Source organism: Sapajus apella, unplaced genomic scaffold (genome assembly GCF_009761245.1).
Source record: "Sapajus apella isolate SASKATOON/1434 unplaced genomic scaffold, GSC_monkey_1.0 scaffold43, whole genome shotgun sequence".
In the NCBI taxonomy this organism is placed as follows: Eukaryota; Metazoa; Chordata; class Mammalia; order Primates; family Cebidae; genus Sapajus; species Sapajus apella.
This window is the reverse complement of record NW_022436983.1, coordinates 4,871,435-4,892,351: the sequence shown is the minus strand read 5'-3', so window position 1 is coordinate 4,892,351 and position 20,917 is coordinate 4,871,435. Positions and strand designations below refer to the sequence as shown.

Sequence of the window (20,917 nt, the reverse complement as noted above, 5' to 3'; positions counted from 1 at the left end):
CAGGAGGTGTCCCAGAGGCCGGCTGGGAGAGAGTCCTAGAAGTCCTGTCACTCCGCAGCTGTGATCCTCACCGCCCTCTAGCCCAGTGCCTCCCTCTATGCCACCCCTTGAGCCCGGGAGCCCAAGGCCAGAGAAAGCCAGGGACTGCCTCGAAGGAGGATGACCTGGCTCTCCACTGCCCGGCAGGGGGCGCCCCACAGCATCTGCCCCCATCCTTTTAGAGATGGAGCAAAGTGGTCAGGACCTGGTCCAGGCCTTCGGGCCACAGGCGGGGGAGGGGCAGCCTAGCGTCCCCACCCCAGAAGTTCCTTGGCTGAGTTTGTTTGCCAGGGTGACCTGTTTAATCATCTCATTTTCTGGCTGCCGTTTATTCCTCGTTTCCACGGTTACAGCCCCATTAAGGGGAGAAGCAATAAGGCCTCGAGTCAAACAGGTAATAAAAACATTAAAACCCCTGTGCACCAAGAGACGGGGCGGGGAGGGGCGCAGTGAGGTGAGACGGCCTGGGGGCAGCCCAGGTGACAACCAACCTGCCTGTCCTCCAGAGGCCTGAGCCCCCCAAGATCCAGTCCTTGGCTTAGAACCGTCCATGACCCTTGGTCCCCTGGGCAACAGGCTGCCCCAGGTAAAACAGGAAGGAGAAAGGGGAGAGGGAGTGTGATCCCAGCCCCCCCAGGACGGCCCTCAGCTGCTGGGTGACCCCATTCCAGCCCCACCTCGTGGTCCCTGGGTAGGGGCGGGGGATGATTTCTGACATTGGTTTGAGCTCTAGAGTTTTTTTTTCTGCCAACTTTATCAGAAAGCATATTTGTGGTGAGTGCTACTAACAGTGCCAGTCCAGTGAGTAAATATTCCTGGTGTGGATGGTCCTGTGACCTTGAGAGGGAAGAGTGCGGGGGTGCGGCCAAGGACATGTAAGGGCCACAGGCCCCCGTGCTGGATGGGGGCCCTTCCTGGGAAGGGGTCAGGTGGGGGCCACGGGGTCAGGTTGGTCCCAGCAGCCTCTTCCCAGCAGTGCAGTCCACCTCGGGCCCCAGTGACACCAGCTGGAGGCGGGTGGTGTGACTTGCTGCCTAGGGGACTGGCCGGCAGCTGCCCTTGTGGGCTCACTTCCTCGGGTACATGGAAGCTGAAACCAAAGTCAGCCTCTTCCCGGCCCTCTGAGTCCAGGAACACACGCCTCCCTCCCAGCGTCCCCTCCCTGTCCTTCCTGGGAGCTTCCTGGGTATCCCCAGCCTCTCTGCCCTGCCCTCGAGATTTTTGAATGAGTAGAGGAGGTGGGCTTTCTGGAGTGGACAGGGGGAGGCTGGGGTCTTCCCATAGCCAGGAAGGGTGGGGCTCAGGTGGGCGTGGCAATGCCAGGCGATGCATGCCCGGGGGCCGAGGATCAGTGGCTCAGAGAGAAAAGAGCAGCGGCTGCTCCCAGGGCTCTGGAGTTGGGGAGGAGCCTCCCTTCTCTCCAGTGCCATGCGCCCTCACAAACTCACCGAGGTCTGTCTCTTTGGTTATTAATTTCAAAGGTGATTTCTGATGAGAGAGAGAGAGAGACAGAGGAAGGCGTGGGAAATGGGGGAACCCTTTTGGCTGGGAAATGCACCTTGGGACTGGGCCTAGATGAGTTAATATTCCGATCAAACAATTAAAAATAGAAAATGCTCCCTCGGCCCCAGCTGCCGAGGCTTTTCAGCAACTGTCACCAGCGGGTTCATGGGGCAGGTGGCGCTGGGAAGGAGTTTTTCCACAAACAGCAAATATCAGAGATCACAGTGTGCTCCCCCACTTCCCTCCCAGGACCCAGGACAGGTGTTTAGGGCTCCTGGCTCTCCCCAGACTCCCCTTTGGGGCCTGGAGCCGGGGCCTCCTCCTCCCCTGCAGGGCCGCACAGTGAAGTCATCACCAGATGCCTTGGTAATTGCTTTAAGAATCTAACTTAAAATAAGATGAAAACTTATATTCCTGGGTAAGGAGTAATTTCCCATGCAATAGTAAATTAATGGAAAGATTGTGCCCAGGGCCTGGCCGGGGCCATGCTCATCTGATAAATCCAAGGGTTTCAGGCAAGACAGCTCCCTTCCAGGAGGCTCCCGACCTTGGGGCCAGGTCTCACGCTGGGGGATCCTCTTGGGCTCCCCTGTGGGTGGCTGAGTTGGGGGGACACATTCCATGTGTGCCTAGGGTCCCTCTCAGTGCTGGGAACCAGCTTTTCAAAACAGATAATCTGTTCATCTATTGCCCAGGCTGGAGTGCAGTGGCGTGATCTCGGCTCACTGCACCTCCCCATTCAACAATTCTCCTGCCTCGGCCTCCTGAGTAGCGGGATTACGGGTGTGCGTCACCATACTTGGCTGATTTTTGCATTTTTAGTAGAGACGGGGTTTCACCATGTTGATGGGGGATGGGAGAGGCTCAGGTCCGGCCTCCACAGGCATGAGAGGCCTTATCCTCAGTTCACCCAGGAAAGAGAGGATTTCGGACACCCAAGAGTGTGGGCCCCAGGAGCAGGTGCAAATTAGACTCCAGGCCGAGTTCCCAGCTCGCAGACCGTGGAGTCGGCATTGTGCAGTCTCGAAGTAGGGTCACCAACCACTCCAGTTTGCCCAGAGCTACAAAGACCCATGTGTGTGAACCCCCTTGGTCCTGGGCAAACTGTGAGGGTTAGTCAGCCCTGACTGGAGGCAGGAGGATGGGCTACTTGACATGGGCCTACTCGCAGGGTCCTGGAGAGCCCAGGCACCCCCTGAATGGACTATATCTCTGTCCAGGAGGGGGACTTACAGCTGGCTCCACCAAATCCCCTCTGCGATACCAAAACTTGCTCCCAGGCTGCTGCATTCCCCTAGGCACACGGGCTGAGTCAGGCATGCTCATACTGCCGCCGCCCCCAAGGCATGGCAGGGCACTGCTTGGAAGCTTGACCCAGCCTAGAAAAGGCTTGCAGCTGTGATCACACCCCTTTTAACTCCGGGCCTTCTCCCCCAGCATATCACAGTCCAGGCGGGGCTTCTGGAGAGGATGCGGAAAGGCAACCCCCCTACAGCCCCTCACTCCCGCACCCCCCTCAGTTTATCAGCGCCTTCCTTCCGAGGGAGCCACGCCTAGCCTCCCATCTCTCCTCATCAGTTCCCTCCAAGGAAGACAAGGAGCTGTCCCATTTCCTAAGTGAGGAAGCTGGAGGTCCGGAGATACTGCTGGGTCTGTTCCCAAATGCGAAACGCCAGAGTACGTGGTACAGGGCGCCCCCAGCACGGTACCAAGTGGCAGCGTGGGGTGAGGACACACAGGCTTCCAGCCCTGGGTATCTACCATGCTACCGGGCCCACGTCCCCAGTGTCTCTGGACCCCACATGTACCCCACCTGTAATCTGCAAACACATCCCTGGGCCACAGGGACTCAAGGTCAAATGTAGTTGTCGATGCAAATGAATTTGGAGCTTCCCGGGGAAAGCCTCCTTTTCTAGAGGCATCCAGAGTGCCCATCTCCACGGAAACCAGTGCTCCCATCTGTCTGTCCGCAGGGGAGGGTTGCAGGTGGCTGGAGCACCCTCGACTTGTCTCTGGTGAAATGGAAGTGATGGACTGGACACAGGGCCCTTCAGGAGGCATGTCTAACGGATTGGGCGTTCTCCTAGGAGACAGGTTCATGATGCATGTTCGCTGGATAGGTTTCTGTGTAAGCAGAGACTTTGCTGGAAGGGAAGATGGGGACCTTTCCCCCTGGTTCGCTGGGAGACCCTTCTCAGCTCAGCGGTGGGCATTCCCACTGGATTTCTTTGCTAGTAGAAGTGATGGGGCTGCCTTGGGAACTCCACAGGAGAAACTCACTGCTTTGCAGCCAGCTGCCCAAGTGGGATTTTAGCCTGGGGGCTGTATTGAGTTTGCCAGGGTCTTTGATTGGGTGTAATCTGAGAAAAGACCAGCTTCTTTGCCAGTGTAGACTGCACTGTGCTTTAGGAGGTGGGGAAGATTTGTGCTGCCCTTCCCCCACACCAACCCCCAACGCAGAGGAAGGAACGTGGGGCAATAGGGCTGAGAATTCCTAGTCTAAACAACCCAGGAAAGCACACTTAGAGAGCCAAGCCAGAACCCAGATGGTGTGATCAGATTGTAACGGGAAGGATGGTGGCTTTGGGTGTTGGATGTTATGTGGCAGTGGCTGCTGAAGCAGACAGATTGGTGACTTCCAGGCCACAGAGATCAGAGCGTTATTTGTCTTCTCATACCCGCAGGGCTGGGGACCCGAGCGGACGGACAGGCCTGGCCAGCCAGGCACAAGAAGCAGGGGATGGCAGTCCCCGGCCCTGCCACTCCAGGTGCACCAGGACTCCAGAGGGCCCTGTGGGGTCCCTTTCCCTGGCCTGCCTGATAGCAAGGGTCACTCTGGGGCTCCTTGGGAGGCCTTCAGATGGAGCCGAAGAGCCCCCAGGCAAGGCCGAGAGCCCAGAGAAGGAGACGGGAATGTTTTCTATTTCCGGGTCCCTTGGGGGCCCAGGGGCAGATTGAGACAGGCTCCTCGCAGGGAAGGTGTTAACAAACAGCAGGTGATTAAACATGACAAGCGGTGACATTTCTGTTCAGGGTTCTCAGTCCCGGCAAAGCCAAGAATGAAGCTATAAACCCTGACATTTTGTGTTATGCACTGAGAGGTTTTTAATAGACCTCGCTCCCTCTTCCCCACTCAACTTCTCTCCCTCCTTTACTGCCCCTCTCCCTATCCACTGCCCCACTGGAAGCAGCTCGGGGGCCCCCAACTCCGCCCCGGGGCTCCAGGAGCCCTCCTGGGCCCTCCTGTCCTTCCGCAGACCCTCCTCCCTCCGCCCTGCAGGGCTGGGTGCACCCCTGCCCTCTGCCCCGCCTACTCCACATTGATGTTTCCCGTCACCCCTTCTCCCCTGTCCCCGCGCTCCGCCCACTTCCCTCCAGCCCTCACTGCCTCACTCCCTGTTTTTGGGTCCTGATCTCACAGCCTCGCCCTTGGCTGCGGCCGTCCCAGTTGTCTGGGGCAGCAGGTGGCTGTCCCTGTGTGTTGTGTTTATAACATTTTCAGACAAACTTGAAAGTGGGTGTAGGGGAGGTGGTGGGGCTTGGTATGGGATTTCCCCCCATCTCCTTTTCAATCCCCTTTTCTCATTTTGGGACAGGGACAGGAGGTGGAGGGAGAGTCGCACTTCACTGCAAACAGTTGCAGGATTTATTCGGAAAGGGGCTGGCCGGCAGCAGTTGTTTCTTTCGCTGAGAAATGCTGGAACAACTGGGGCCTCTTTTGTTCTCTGGCGGAGCCCTGTGAAGGGCGTTTGGAGGTGAGCCTGGGGCTCAAGAGGGCAGGAGACCCAAGAGAGGGGGCTTCTGCTCAGACCCACCGAGGGACTCCCCACCCTCTAAGACAGGAAACGTTCCTGGAACCCTGAGGGGCTCAGTCCAGAAGCCAGGCTGTGTCCCTGGGGCCCAGCACTGCCCCAACGAACTCAAGAAGCTCTGGATTTTCGGAATTCACTCAGTAAATATTTGTTGGGCCAGACACTGCACTGAAACAGTGGTCTTATCCCAAGGATCTTGCGATCTGGCCAGGCAGAGGGCTAGTTAAACAAGTTGCTACGAAAGTGCTAAGACCAGGACAGGGTGCGGTGATGACAGAGGGAGAGGACAGTCCCAGGAGGCAGCCCAGAGAAAGTGCGATGTCAGCTGGACCCATGAAGGCTATGTAGGAGGAGGGGTGGCCGGGGCCTGAGTTGAAGGAGCAGTTTTTGCCACTGAGGGGGCAGCATGCAGGGAGAGGCGGGTACTGCCCCAGGTGGGCTGGCTGGCAGGTGGAGTAGGGTCCGGGCTGTGCCCTTTGACCTCTGAGTAACTGTCCCCCGCACATGCCCTTCCATCCACCCTTCCACCACCTCGACCCACCTGGGCCAAGCATGGAGGTCCGGTGAGGATGGCGATGAGAGTGATGGATAAAACACTTTAAGAAAAAAAAAAAAAAAAAAAAACAGGCGCAGTGGCTCGCACCTGTAATCTCAGCACTTTGGGAGGCTGAGGTGGGCAGATCACTAAGGCCGGGTGTTTGAAACCAGCCTGGCCAACATGGTAAAACCACATCTCTACTAAAAATGCAAAAATTAGCCAAGTGTGGTGGCGCATGCTGTAATCCCAGCTACTCGGGAGGCTGAGGCAGGAGAATCGCTTGAATTGGGAGGTGGAGGTTGCAGTGAGCCGAGACTGTGCCACTGCACTCCAGCCTGGACAACAGAGTGAGACTCCATCTCCAAAAAAAAAGAGAAAGAAAGAAAATGGGGATGAGGCTCCAGCCCTGCCCCAGTGGGAAGGAGCGCACCCAAGAAGTCAGCACAGGTTCCCAAAGACTGGGGCTTCATCTGCCTTCCGCCTCCTAGTCCCCGTTGCTGGTGACTCATAGGTGGGAGCGTGTGAGGGAGGCTTCAGACCTGCTTGAAGGAACCAGAGCCCAGGAGGTCCAGCTGGGCTCAGCAGGGAGTCCGTCTGCCCACCTGCCCCTCACCTTCTTCACCCTCTGACCTCAGGGCTCAGCCAGGGTGTGGCTTCTTGGATGCCCTCTTGTGGCCCAAAGTTGGCCTACCGTCTGTGCTCTCTAGTGGGATGTGGAACAGGATTGCTGAAGCCAGTGACACTGCACCCCCAAGACCCGAAACCATCCTCCCAGAAACCCTAGGACCGAGTGGGCGGTGCCAGTAGCTGCTCAGGATATATTTGAGAAACTCAGCAAAGCCAGGAGGAGGGGACTTGGGTTCATCCTTAGAGCAGGTCCGGCGAGGAGCCTGCAAACTGACCTGTGAGTCCCTGGTGTCCAGAAGACAGGTCCTGGAGGTCCAAGTTCAGCTCCTTCCCCCGCCCCTAGAGCTGGCCTCACACCCCAGAGCCAGCTAGCCTCCTAAGGCCTTCTGCCTGGAAGGGGCGCTCGTAGCCTTTAGGGTACTTCCTTGCCCACTTGCTCAGCCTTTGCCCAGAGGTCAGGCCCAAGACACCCCACCTTCACATTGGTTCCCTGAGAAGGAAGCCAGGTGGCATAAAGGGTCCAGAGCTGACTTGAGCCGTCACTCCCTTTCCTCATCCCATCCCACCCCCCAGCCTTTCTGCCAGACGGCCTGAGCTCCTTAATGCCACCCCTTGTCAGTCGGGACCCTCCAGTGTCCATCCAGGAATCCCTGAAGGACCAAAGGGCTCAACCTTCCTCCCTCACTTGGCAGCTGGGTTAGGGGCCAGGAGCGGGTGGGGATGCTGAGAGGGGAGGGGAGGGGAGGGGAGTCCCAGGGCCAGGACTTGGCCTGCTGCCCCTGTAGATCCGGAGCCAGGTTTTACTGTAATCCCTACATCCTGTTGCAGATCCTTAATCAGCTGGAGCCCAGGTTGGGCCGGACCCTGTGGTGACACTCGGGGCTGTAGTATGGAAAACCTGAAGTGGAGCTTCCAGAGTTGGGGTTGGGGACTGTGAGGATGAGGCAGGTGGAGGGGAGAAGGGCGCCAGTGCAGGCACCGGATGTGGATGGAGCCCAGACTCATCACCCACTCAACCCAGGCTGGGGGTGGAGGTGCAGCTGTTGCAGGCTGGGAACCAGGGCTATGGGATGGGAAGGAGGGCCCCATGGGGGGCCCCTAGAAAGAATGCCAGAGTATGTGGGGGCTGCCACACTGCTTGGTGGCACCATTGAGACAGCTGGCCCCAGAGCGCCCTGATGGTGAGCCACAACTCCAACCAGGAATCAGCAGAGGGAACCCTGGGTGGCGTTGGCTCCAGGGGTCTGTACTGAAGGGGCCAAAGTCCAGGGCTGGGAGTGTTTCCGCCCTGCCGGGAGAGGGACCCCTTCCTGGGGCAGGTGGTGCAGATGGCCCAGGAGACCTGCCAGCCTCAGGTTTGGGCACACGGGACTAGGCTCTGTCCTGGAGGCATCAGGGGCCCTTGCAGGGCCATGGGCTCCCAGGATCTGCCGATCCTTCGATCCTTCCGTCAAAAGCTGCAGGCCCTGGTGGAGAGAGCCGAGCCAGCCCTGCGGTCCCCGAGTGAATCCTGGGAAGTCGGGGCAGTGGGTACCCCTCCTGAACCTCAGCTCTTCACGGCCCTGGGAGCAGTGGTGGTGGAGAGTGAGGGGACATGCATAGGCCAGAAATAGCTGGAAAGTGGAAGCCAGGGGTGGGCTGGCTGGCAGCGGGTGGGCAGACGGGCGTCTGTCCTGCCAGGGGCCCAGGCTGGCTCTGCAGACAGCCTCTTTTCTATATGGAAATGAAGAATTTAGGCTAATGGAGCTCAACCATCTCTAATTTTGCGATGGCAGGAGGATTTTGATTGAAAGTAATTAAGCAAGCTAGCTGTAAAATTAATTAAAGCAAAAGGGGGGGATTTTTTATTGGATTGGATAGCGATATAGCGTCTGTCAGGCGGGGGACGGATGGGGGTGACCTGAATCCTCTGCCCTCCCCCCTCCCACTCGGGACGTTTATGTCACTTTAATCTCCTTACAGCGGCTGCTGTGCATTTGTTTGAAATAATCAAGGAAATATGGTCAGAAATTGTCAGCTTTCAGATCTAATTTACCTGACGGCCCCTGCGCGAGCCGGCGCGGCCCAGGGAGTGAGTGTGCGTGAGCGGGTGGGGGAGCTGGGTGGGCTCAGAGGACATGGCGCTCTTCAGTCCCGGCCCGGCCCCCTCCCAGGGGGTGCTGCCCCGGCCTGTGGGCACCTCTCTGGGCTCTGCCCCCTTCTGGAACAGACCCCCCCACCCCCACCCACCTGCTGCCTGTTCCTCACACGGTAACCAGCTTTAGGGTTTAGGGAATATAGGATTAGGGAGGTGACTGTAATTCCTTATTCCAGATGGCTGACAACCACTCAAGCCCTCCGCCAGAGCCACCGTTTTAAAAATACTCCTAAATTAGTCCCCTCATGTCCCTGTCATGGTCGCCGTCGCTGGCCTCAGCAAGGGGATTGTGCAGACGGGCTGCAGGGAGGGCGGGTGCACACCACCCAGAGTCCCCCGCCACCTGCTGCCCACTCCACCGCTCTCCTGGGCTGGCTTGCCGTCCGGGCCTCTCTGGTCCAGGCCCTTCCTCTCATCCGCCCTAGAGCGCCTGCCCTGTCTCCCCTTCAGCACACATTCGGAGCTCTCAGGGTCTCAGTCCCTGCAAGAGAAAGGCCCCTTCCCTCTGCCACACACGTCCCACCCACTAGGTGGGTCAGCCAGGCCATGAAGCCGCTTCCACTTTGATTCCCCTGGAGGGTGGGGAGCCTGGCGTCCAGGCCTTGTTCCCCGAAGGTGCTGGTTTGGAGCCATTTGGGGTCCTTGCCCAGTAGGCCATGTGTGGCTCAAATCCTCCACAGCAGGGGGCCTTTGTGGTACTAGGGGCCCAAGGGGCTCCAAGGCTGTGGAAAGTTCTGCTTTGAAACAGAAATGTGTGCATTGGCTCTGCTGGGCAGGAGAGGGCTCCAACTTGGAACCAGGGCCCTGGATCTATCTGGTACCAGCGAGTGAGTGACCTGGGCTTTCGCCGTGTCTCTTAGCCTCTTGGACCTTGGTCCCCTTCCAGGTCTAAAGTTCCATGCAACCTAGGACAGCCTCCACCCTGATAGCTGCTGCTTGTCCCAAGGTTCGTGGGACCAAAGTGCAAGCTGCCCTCCTTCACCCCATGTCCAGCCAGAGCCACTTGCCACACCCTTGCCACGCCCCACATAGAAGTTCTAGAAACAGTGGGTCAGGACGAGCAGCTGGTTCCCTGTTTGCCCACTTCAGATGTACCCATGAGAAGGGCCCTGTCCCCACCTGCCCCCTCGGTGCTACCCGGACACCCTCTGCCTTGCCCTCTGCCGATCCTTCCCCTGACCCTGAGGGCACTTCCCCATCCCCTCCTGCTCCAGTGAGGCTTCGGCGCTGGGTGACTCAGTCTGCCTCCCAGCAGCGAGGGAGTGTGAGTTCCTGCCGTTCCTTCCAGCCTGATCAGAGCAGCTGGAGGCTTGGGAAGCATCACCTGCCCCCTCCTGAGCTCTCTCCCTCTCGACCCTCCACTCTGCCCTCACTATGAGTCACTCATCTTGGAGGTGTGGGGAGATGGAGCGCCATAGGGCCCTGCCCAGGGAAGCAGGGGAGAAGCTGCTGGCTTTCCTTCCCTTCCTACTTGCTAGAGCCCAGGCAGCACTGAGGTGCGTGGGGCCCTGCACTGCCCTGGCTGGCTGTGCTCACAGGGGTCTCAGCAAGAGGCAGTGGCAGAGCCAGGCGGTACGGGGTTCAACCAGGCCAGAGCGCATGCCCTGAGTACCCGCCAGCTGCCAGGAGCTACATCCCAGGAGATAGGAGGTTAGAGCCTCTAGCCCAGCCCCACATCCCCACATCTCACCACGCGGGGCTCACAAGAGGCTTCTGCCGGCCTGTCCGGCTGGGATGCGGAGGAACCAGCAAAGGCACCCACGTCAGGAAACTGCTGCTCGCCCCAGGCCAGGGGCTTGCTTCTGAGCTGGATACCGGTCCAACAGGGTGGAGGGAGGCTGCTGCAGAAATAGGGTCCCAGGGCAGCCCTAGGCAGCTTGGCCTACTGAGGCACAGAGGGAGATGGAGAAGCCCAGGAAGGGGGAGCGTTTTTGTTCAGAGGATGGTGGAGAGGCCTCCCGGGGGCCCTCGGTGCCCCCTTTGTCCTGGAGGGAAGAGCCTGCACTGGGGGCATTCTATTGAAAGGTCACTTTTTAGAGCTAACGCTGTGGTGAGGAGAGAGCTTTGCTTCTGCGATGGCTCATCTTGGAGAGGAAGGACAGGGGTGAGCATCAGACAGGTGGGGGCCCTCCCTCAACACGGGACAACAGCAGGGGCCCAGGGTGTCTGAGAGAGGGAGTGAGAAGCAGCATGAGGGACGGGGGTCTGGGCCAGTCCAGCAGGGCCGTGGTGTCCGTCACTTGTCTGGCATGGGTTTGTCACCAGCCTGAGATCACACATTTAATGCAGCCATCTGGGGTTCCTGCTGTCTCTCCTTCCTTGGCCCCCAGCCTCTAGCCCTGCCTTCTTCCTGGGGCCCCTCCTGGCTGCTGGGGTTGGGTGCCTGGTCCGTCCTAAACATCTCTGCCATCCCAGGCAGGCAGGCGTCTGAACCTCTAGCTGAGGGTAACAGGCCTAGCCTTGCCCATCCCAGGCAGCTCTGGCCTAGACCAGCCTGCCAGGCCAGCTCCCTGCAAACCTTGGGCATAGAGGACTTCCCCGCTGGGGACCTCCCTGACCCAGAAAGCTGGCCACTTTCTCCCTTCGTTGGCGGGGGGTCATGTGCTAGGCTGGCTGGCCCCAGAGTCTTTACCCATGAGTTCCCATAGTGCCCTGGCCACAGGAGCCAGAGGTGAGGGAAGGGGCCCCTGCCCACCTGGGAGAGGAGCTGGGGTTCAGCCCCAGGAATCATGAACTTTGGGGTCTCCTTATGCCCGCAGCGTGGGGGGACCCTACACCTCCCCCTGCCAGGTCCGTGTGGAGTTGGCCGGATGTGACCAAGGCACTGGGCTCACGGAAGTGCCTGAGGCTGAGCTGGGCACTGGCCTCACCCCTCTTGAAGCTTCCCCACCCAGGCCCATTCCCCGCCCATGCCAGACCACCCCACCTGCTTGCACTGTGCCTGCCTGGCCACCCCAGGACCCCCACTCCTTTCCACCAGCCTGGCCTCGGGTCTTCTGGCCCTTCAGGCCCCAGGACTCCCTGGCTCAACCCTGGGCCCGTCCCCTGTCCCCCCTGGCTTCACCGTCGCATTTTGCTGCCAGCGCAGGGCACTGAAAAACTGCTGGCACTGCCAAAAACCCTGTGTGCGCTACGACTCCCCAAACATCCCTTTATTTTTATTGTTCTGTTAATTACTGTTTAAACTTTAATAAGTCACTTCGTCAGGAGGGGGGACCTGCCGTGAGCTTTTCTGTGCAAACACGGGCCGGGAGTGACTCGGGTGTAATATAACCCTTTATGCGATGTGGGAATGTTTAGATTGTAACAGAAACTTGTTATTTTAATGACAGTTGGTTGTGGGGGGGGGGGGGGGCTGGGCACAGAAAAAAAGGAGGGGTGGGTGCTCCTCTTGCATCCCCACGAAGGGCTTGGGGTGCTCAGGGCTGGTCCCTGGCTGCCACAGCAGAGGGCCCAGGGAGCCATGGGGCGCTTCCCGGGCTGCCTGCTGGTCAGCTCCAGATTGGGCCTGGATGGTGGGGGCGGTTGAGGCCCAGGAGGAAGTTGGGCTTTGCAGGGATGGAAGCAGGAGGCCTGGGGCAGCTCTGGGATCCCCAGGCAGAGATGGGCAGGGCCATGTGGGGCCACCCTCCTGGTCCGCAGTGCCCCGAAGTTACAGGGCAGGAATCAGTGCTCCCGGACTCCGCCCACGGTCGAGTGGAGCGTCAGGGAGGCCCGTGGGTTCTGCAGCCCCGGCCAGACGTGCGCCCACAGCATCCCAGCTGGGGCCCCAGAGCCCAGGGCAAGGCAGACGCTGAAAGAGGCGAGCTTTCCGAGGGGCTCAGGTCTCTGGAGTCAGCTTGCCTTACGTGGAAGCTGCCAAAGCCCAGGTGCCCCAAGGCAGTGCCAGGGAAGGCTGGGGCTCACTCTGGATTCAGGACTGTCCTAGTTGGCTGGTGGGGGCTTGGGTAGGGCATCCCTCGGGTTCCTCTTTGCCTCCATCAGGAGGGGGAGCAGACGGGTGAGGCAGGGTCACCCTGAGATCTGGAGGCACTGGTCCTCCTCTCACGAGGCCTTTCCGTCTCTGGGCTGTCAGGGGCTCATGCTCAGGTAGGGGTGATGGTGGCCAGTGCCCTGACTCTATAGGAAGAGGCACTTCTGCACCAGAGCGGCTTCTAGAGCAGGGGCACCTGAGAGGGCATCTTGCCCCAGGATACCTTAGAGCCTGTTTCCCCAATTTGTCACCATTCAGTCCATCCATCTGTCCGTCCATCCGCATAGCTGAGCTTCTGCTCTGATCCAGGCACTCGGTGGCAGAGGGATGACAGAGGCCTGCAGTTCCCACCAGGGCTACCCTGGTTGGGGTTAGTACAGGCTGTCAAGGGAGGACGGGGAGGGCAAGACCCAGGGTTCCTGGCCTCAGCCTGGGCATGGATGGTCCCATGGAGGCAATGAGGAGACCCTCACTCTCTGTCTGGGCTCTCCTGCCCACGGAGGGTCTACCCAGAAGCCATCCCTACCCTCACCCCACCTCCTGCTGGCAGGGCCAGAGGTTCGGGGGCCGCGTTCCCTAGAGCTGGAGGTGGGAGCCCCCGAGATGGTGGCAGCAGTGTGGGCCGCGAATCGCTGAGGTTTTCCTTTTCCGAGCAGCGCGTTTCCCTAAATTGTCTTTGACTGCGTGCATGGGTAATGAAAGTTTATGCCCTTGTTAGAAGGACAGGCGGCCAGTTCCGGTTAGAGCAGGGGCTGTCTCCCTGCCAGCCCCTCAGCCCCCCCTCAGCAGGAGAGAGGCAGTGTGAGCACAAGAGTGCAAGAGAGAGAGAGAGTGTGTGTGTGTGTGTGTGTGTGTGTGTACACGCGCTTGTGTGTGCACACAACCTCCCCCTCCCTGGGGGATGAGAAGGCTGTTAGGGGAAGGGAGAGGGGACAGAAAAAAGAAAAAAAAATTTTCCATATTTGTGTAAGTTGCTTTAAAAGCATTTTATCATGTCATAAAAAAGGGAAAGTACTCTCAGAAATTGATCCTCTCCGCCAGCCCATTGGACAGAAGGACGTTGGGATGTTAATGGCCATCCTGCTCCAGGGTGGCTTATTAAAAAATTTATGCATAAATGCTTAAAATTGCATAAATTATTTAAAAAAACCAACAAAGTAAGCAATTTGAATTCCCTCTTTTCCTCCCCTTCGCTTGGTCCCCCTTTTCCAGCCCCTCCGCAGGGCCCCTACGGTCCCCAGGCGCCCACCCGCCACAGAGCTTTTCCCCTCTCTCCTCACTCGCCACTGCACCCCGACGCCGTCGGCCCTGCCCTCCTCTGGGGCTTCCCTGCCTCACCCACAAATTAATGGAACCACCAGCCCACCACCAAACACTCACAGGCACACGCACTAATAAAAACACCACTAATAATGCCCCAGATCGCAAAATTAAATATTAAGGCCAAAGGAGGCGGACGTGGAACGGAGCCGCTGCCACCGTCGCTGAAGTTGGAGCTGATGAGTGTGTCTCTCGCAGGCGTGGAATGTCACCCACACATCCTGGAGACTGGAGTGGGGAGTTTTATGATGGTTTTTCATTGATTTGTTTCCCCAGCGCAGCTGCCGACCTCTATTGAGGGACAAACATAATCAGCACTGACGCAAATTAGATGGTTATTCGTTCTGAAAATTGACAGAAAAACAATAAAAAAGATGAAATGCTCCCAAATCAATAGATATAATGAAATTCAAATAATCCGAGAGATGAGGTCTCCATGGCAACTGATAATGTGGAAAAGAAAACAATTTAATAAAGGACAGACACACTTTGAAAACAGATTGGGCCCGGGGAGGGGGGCGGGCCGGCGGGCGGAGGGCTGGAGCGCGGGCTGGCGAGTGAAGGATCACTGTCCGTCCCAAGGACACCCGCCATAATTAAGCGAGGCTTTCGGCCCCAGAAAGTGCAGATTCAGGTTTTAATACACAAAATTATTTCAGGAGCAGTGAATCGGAAAGTCGTTTGTAATGACCTTCCTGAGAGGCCCGGGCGCGGGGCATGTTGGAGGCTGGGCGGCCGGGCGGCTGAGTTATGGCATATTTGTGTTTTTATAGTGCGGAGGGGAGGGGGTGGGGGGGAGGGGGGAGAAGGTTAAACAGTATTTACAGCTCAGTTGTTTTCAGAGAGGAAAGAGAAATAGAGTTCATGGGGAGATGCGGCGGGCGGGTGAGCCTGGGAGGCCTCTCGGGCAAGCAGGGAGAGGAGGTGGCCTGGGCCGGTCCCCCACCTCGGGCTGCCTTGCCCACATCTGCCTCCCGGACCCAGAGGAGATGCCAGGAGCCACCTCCCCCACTCCATTCTCTGGCATGGCGCAGCTCGTGGGGCCGTCTAGGTCTGGGGCCTCTTCAGGGCAGTCCGGGCTTCGTGGACACCCAGCCAGCCACACCTGCTCCGGTGGAAAGGCAGACAGGGTGTTCCTGCCGTTGCCCTAGCCTCGCACCCTCCAGCACGCTGCGTGGCAGCCGGTCACCCGTTTAGACGATGCTGCCCCTTCTGAGCCTGGTGCCACGTCTGGGGTGTGCCCAGCCTTGGGAGTATGGGGTGAGGACCCAAGGTGACATCACGCCCCGCTGCCGTGGCCCACAGCTTACAGCCTCCTGCCTCCTTTTCCAGGCCCCACCCCCTGCCAAGTGCCCACCTGGGGCTGGGAAAGAGTCCCTTTGGGGCTGGCAGAGGTGGGGGGGCACAGAGAGGGGAGGGGGCCCATCAGACCCCCTCCACTGCCCTCCAGAGCCACCCGCCTGGAGCAGGGCAGCCCAGGCACCCACAGCCAGCCTGGCCCCGGGGGCCCTAGGCTCCCCTGAAGCCCTCTCCCTAGGGCCTGTCTCTCTTGTCTGTGTTCTGTTACCACGACCACACGCAGCACTCGGATTCCCGCCCGCGCTCTCCGTGTTCACGTGTGCATATAACGGGATTGTACAAATACAGACGCCTGAGTGTGTGTGCGCGCGAGCAGGCATGCACGCAGTCTGTGCACGTTTGCTCAGTGTGTGTGTGTTTTAAATCTCCCCTGGGTGGTAACTCTCTTTTTTCTCCCCTTCCTGTTTGGCTGTGACCTGGGGGAGATTGATAGCCAGCCTGTGCGGTGGATGCTAACAGTTCCCCTGATTTATAGAGTTACTTACGCTAAGTGAGGCCACTTAGACGCGTCTGGATAGTAAACCTTTTAACTGGACTAAAAAAATCATAATAAATAAATAAACAAAGTGGGGCAGGCTAGGGCCCAGTGGCCGAGTGCGCGCCCCAGCCAGGGGGGAGCTGTTGCGGGCCTGGGGACCTGGCAGAACCCCTGGGGAGCCACAGCCATTTCTCCCATAGAACTTGGAGGCCCTTCTGTTTGGAGCTGGGGGTGGAATTGGGTGCAAGAGGGAAGGATGCCTCTCTCAGAGGGGACGGGTCCTGGCTGGGGGAGGGGTCACCGCTGAACGATCAGAGAAGGAACCGTCCAGAGGGAAATGGGCTATGAGGTAGAGAAGGAAGGAGGGGCTGACGTCTGGGCCCTCCAGACCTGGCACTCCAGACCTGCCACTCCTGTGGCACCTGTGATGCCCACTGCAGCGATGGCTCTTGTGATGGCTTTGAGTGTCCCTTCCCACATCTGAACGGACCATCCACAGTGTGGGAACCAGGGCTGCCCGTGTGCCCGTGTTGTAGCCTGAGGAGTTAGCCCAGGGTCTGGTCTGCACACGGTGCTTCAAGAGCGGGTGTTGAAAGGTCATCAGCACCCCAAAATGGGGCTTGTGGCCTGTCCCATGCAAGCTCGGAGGTGAATGGCAGGGCAGCGGCCCAGCCGCTGCCCTCCCTGAGACTCCAGGACGCCTAGGTGGGAGGCCGTGGGGGACACAGGTGGGGTTGAAGTTTATGACCTTGGGCATCTGAGCCCAGTGGGAGTTGGGCTTCAGCGCTGACAGTGGGCAGCGACCAGTCTTGCTGCCTCTGCTTCCTTATGTGGAAGTGACAGGACAGCTGGCCATGTGGGGATCCTGGGGGCATCGCCAAGGTGACATCGTAAGGCGCCCAGCACAGAGGAGGCGCTCAGAGGGTGTTAGCTGCTCTATGCCCCCAGGTGCCATAGGCCAGGACAGCTACCAGAGTGCCCCGAGCTGCCTGACCGTGGAAAGGTGGGGCCCCAGCCCACCCCCATCCCACCCCAGGGGACTGGTTCCTGGCCCCTGCCTCCCCACCTCCTGATATACAGCGGGCATTAGGCCGCCCAAAGGGGATACTGCATCCTTAGGAAGAAATATGTCCTCATTTTTCTTAAACACCGTTTCCACTGAGTGAAATGTTTAGAAGGGACGCGCAGGGACAACTTTATTTCCTACCAGGGAGTTCAGAGCCACCAAGCAGAGCCCATAAAGCACCAGAGCCCCAGCGCTGACAGGCAGCCCGGCCCTAAAATACATTACTCACGGGCGGGGAGGGGCTGCCAGGCCTGCCCAGCCCCCTGGGACAGACACCCCCCCTCCACTGTCAAGGCAGGACAAGCAACTCTGAGACCCGGGCCATGGGCGGTGGGCACTGGAGCCTCTTCTCGTGAACCCAGGGTGCCTGTGGGAGGGGGCCTGGCCTTGACCAGGTGAGCAGGCCACCCCCAGAGAACAGTGAGATCAGGGGACTGGGGATCCAGGTGCAGCTCCAGGCACCCACCTCTCACCCCGAACTGGCAGGATCCCTGGCCTGCCCCAGCCTGTGGAGGGAGCGAGGAGATTCATGCCATCACGGGGCCTTCTCCCGAGGCCCTCCCTTCATTCCGTTTCTGAAGCTGGCTGATTTGAATATTTATAAATATCAGTAAATTATTTATTGTAGCAATCTGTGCAGCATTTCACCCACCGCGGTTAACACTTTAAGGGGCCCCGTGTTATGGGAACAGGCAGTGAGGGTGAGGAGGGGACGGGGCAGGGGGAAGAGATCCCTGCAGGGTCCCTCATGGGGATGCCGCCGAGTCTCAGCCTTTGGGAGCTTCTGGCCAGGGTGAGCTTGGGCTCTGGGGTGTCTACAGCCCCAGGATCAGCCTCCTCTTCTATGAAATGGGATGGAGACAGTGCCAGCTCCACTAGACCATCACGAGTCATCCATTAGTGCCCAGAAAGGTGGACAGATGGTCCAGTCCCAGCCCTTTTTCCCCAGCCCTGTGCAGGGTCAGCTCAGCTCTGAGACCTGCTGGGGGACTATCGCTCGTGGCACCCTGAGAGGGAAGGTTCTGAACCTGGGAAGCCAAGGAGGGGCTGAGAGGCCAGCCTGCCCCTGCCCCAGGTCTGCCTCTCCTCTGTCCCCTGCCTCTTCCAGGCCAGGGAGCTTTCTCAGCCTTGGAATCTCAAGCCCTGGTATGGCGCCACATCTGCCTGGTGGCCCTCCCGGGGCCCAGCTGCCTTTTCCCAGGTTCGTGCCAGTCAGGCCTGTGCTTGGCATGGACAGGTGCCCTCTCCGTAACAGCCCAGCCGCCTCTCTGCAGGGAGCAATCTTGTCCAGGGCCAGAGCTAGCGCAGGGCAGAGCTTGGCCGTGAGTTCACCATCCCTGACCCCAGCGGCTGCGCCATACCCTGGTGCTGTGCCAGAGCCCCTGGGGCCCGAGGCTGGAGGCCAAGAACACCGCCACCAGCAGAGAGTAGGCTCTGGCTGTGTGTGGGTCCCAGGCCCAGCTGAGCCCCCTTTGGCGGCCCCTCCCCTCGCCACTCCGGTCTCCGGGGAAGCAGAGCAGGAGTCCCCTCGCCTTCCCACCCTCTGGCCCAAGCCTGCCTCCTGGGCAGTATTGTTCCCAGAGGAAGTGTCCAGTGTAAATAGAGCAGCGGGCAGGCTGGTGGCGGGAAGGAGATGAAAGGCGCAGTGACAGGGCCGGGGACGGATGGCTTCCTTCCATTGAGGCCTGGCCATGGCGTTTATATTTTAGGGAAGAAAGTCAGAGGAATGTTTACATGGACAGGAGTCTGGGGTCAGACCACAGCGAGGTAGGGGGATCGTCTGTGGATCCCAGGGCCCTGGGCCGGAAGGTGGCGGGGAGCTGAGACCTCAGCCCAGACGCACCCCCCTTCCCGCCTCCCAGCCTTGCACGCGCTCACACTTAAGAACCTCAGCCCTGCCTCTGCCTCCTGCCCCTGTGTCCCCAGCCCACGCGCCTCCTACCTCCACCCCCGGGACCGGCAGGAGAGGGAGAGGGAGGGCAACATCTGGAAGGCAGGTGGGCTGGGGCAGCATGGCAGCTGGAGGGCAGGTGCCAGGGGAGTCGGCAGGAGCAAAGGGGCCTGGGGCTTGGGGCGGGTCCTGGGTGCACAGCTGCACTGCAGCTGGTGGGGGCCCGGGCAGGAGCAGAGCTGGGCGCACTGCCGAGATGGGGAGAAGGTAGGCTGGGCTGGGTGGGCCAGAGTGCAGGGAGGCTCCAGGATGGGTGGGGGCCCGGGGAGGGGGCGTCACCAGCAGCAAGTGCAGGCCTGGGAGCTTCTGCTCCCCTCTTCCTTAGGATAAATATTTATAGATTCATTTGCCGTCTGCCATCCACACTTGGCTGCTTACCTCCTGGTAAAAATAGTGCCGGCTCCCCCACAGCCCCCCTTCCCTTCCCCATCCAGGGCAGGGGACAAGAGGACCAGGTGAGGCCCACTCCCCCGGAGGCCTGTTGGAAGAAACACCGGCATCACAGAACCTGCTGGGCAGCTGTGAGGTTGAGCTGAGCGCTGTGATGGGGATGCCCCACCTCAGAACCTCAAGAGGGGGCCCCACATCAGTGCCTGGGGTCTTGGGTGTGGGTGGCACAGACTTGGAGATGTGGACGAACCTGGGTAGAGTGGACGTTGGCTTGGGCAAGTGGCTAAGGCCCTGAAGCCAGGGACCCAGGACTGGAAAGCCTGGGAGTAGCTGAGAAGAGCCTTCTCTGGCAGTGGATCTGGCTGAGCTAGAATCACCCTATCTCATCTGAACCAAGTGAGCCATCCACTGGCCACTGGCTACCAGGCGAAGATCTGACTGGGAGTGCCAGTCACAGTGTCTAGCAGGGGACCGTTATCTGTGTGCACAAGTCAAGTCCACTTTTGGGATGCAGCCCCTGGGGGACCTGGGTACTACCATTCCTGTCTGAGTAAGCCTCTCATTGGGTTTCCAGGCGTGTGGAACGTTTGCATGGGGGTAATCATTAGAGAGAAGCTCTTCTGATCACAGAGCCAGGGGGCCCTGCCCTCACTTAGCCTTCCCCCCTGCATGGAGACTCTGACATCCCCCTTCCTCCAGTGAGGGCCACAGAGAGGCACATTTTGTTGGAGCTCCCTTTACACAGTGAGTGTAAGCTGAGCCCCTGCAGCTGTGGCCACTGCCCTGTCCCCAGCCCCACTACAGGGTCTGGCTACAGACCCTCCCACCACAGGGTCTGGCCACAGAAGGATCTCAGTAAAGGGACGGGTGGGCAAACAGTTACATATGTGGGTGCATTCTGTGTGTGCGGGTGTGTGTACACTCTGCGCAGGGGGGGTGTGCATTGTGTGTGTGTGTGTGCACTCTGTGCATGTGTGTGTGTGCTCTCTGCATGTGTGCACTCTGGGTACGTGTGTGCTCTCTGTGTGTGTACATGTGTGTGCATTCTGTGTGCGTGTGTGCACTCTGTGTGTGCCTGTGTGTGCATTCTGTGCACGTGTGTGTGCGCTGTGTGTGTGCACTCTATGCACTCTGTGGGTGAGTGTGTGCACTCTCTGCATGTGTGAGCTGTGTGCACTCTGTGTGTGTACTGTATGCGCATCTATGTGCACTGTGTGTGCACGTGTGTGTGCAGTCTGTGTATGCAGTGTGCGCATGTGTGTGTGCACTGTGTGTGTATACTCTGTGTGGACTGTGCACATGTGTGTGCTCTCTGTGCACGTGTATGTGTGCACTCTGTGTGTGTGCATATGTGTGTCTACCCTTGTCAGCCTTTGTGGCAGGTCCCAGTCTGTATGGTGGGTGGGTGGGCTTGTCATATGCCCTCCAGGACCCTCGGTGCCCTATCAGGGATGGAGTTTAGGCTGTGCCGCCTCGAGGGAAGTCGCTGGCTCTCAAGTAACCTTGTGAGGGCTTCTGGCTGTGTGTGTCGGACTGTCTTGTTCAGGGATTAGGTGCTGTGACTACCAGTTCAGGGCTTTCCACGAGGGATCTAAGCGATCCCACCCTGCTCCAGCTGGAGCTCCTGGGGGCTGGGAAGCGGACTGACCAGGCCTTGCAGGGCTACAGGAGCTGGCTGAGGATGGGGAGCAAGGTCCTAAGACAGGGACAAGTGGCCCTAGGAA

General features: G+C 59.2%; 1 protein-coding gene across 3 annotated transcripts in view; it reads left to right on the top strand.

Annotated features, from left to right (window-relative positions):
* The window catches only part of CASZ1 (castor zinc finger 1), a 161,760-nt gene that overhangs the window by 113,574 nt on the left and 27,269 nt on the right, over positions 1-20,917 (top strand). The gene's annotated exons all lie outside the window — the stretch shown is intronic.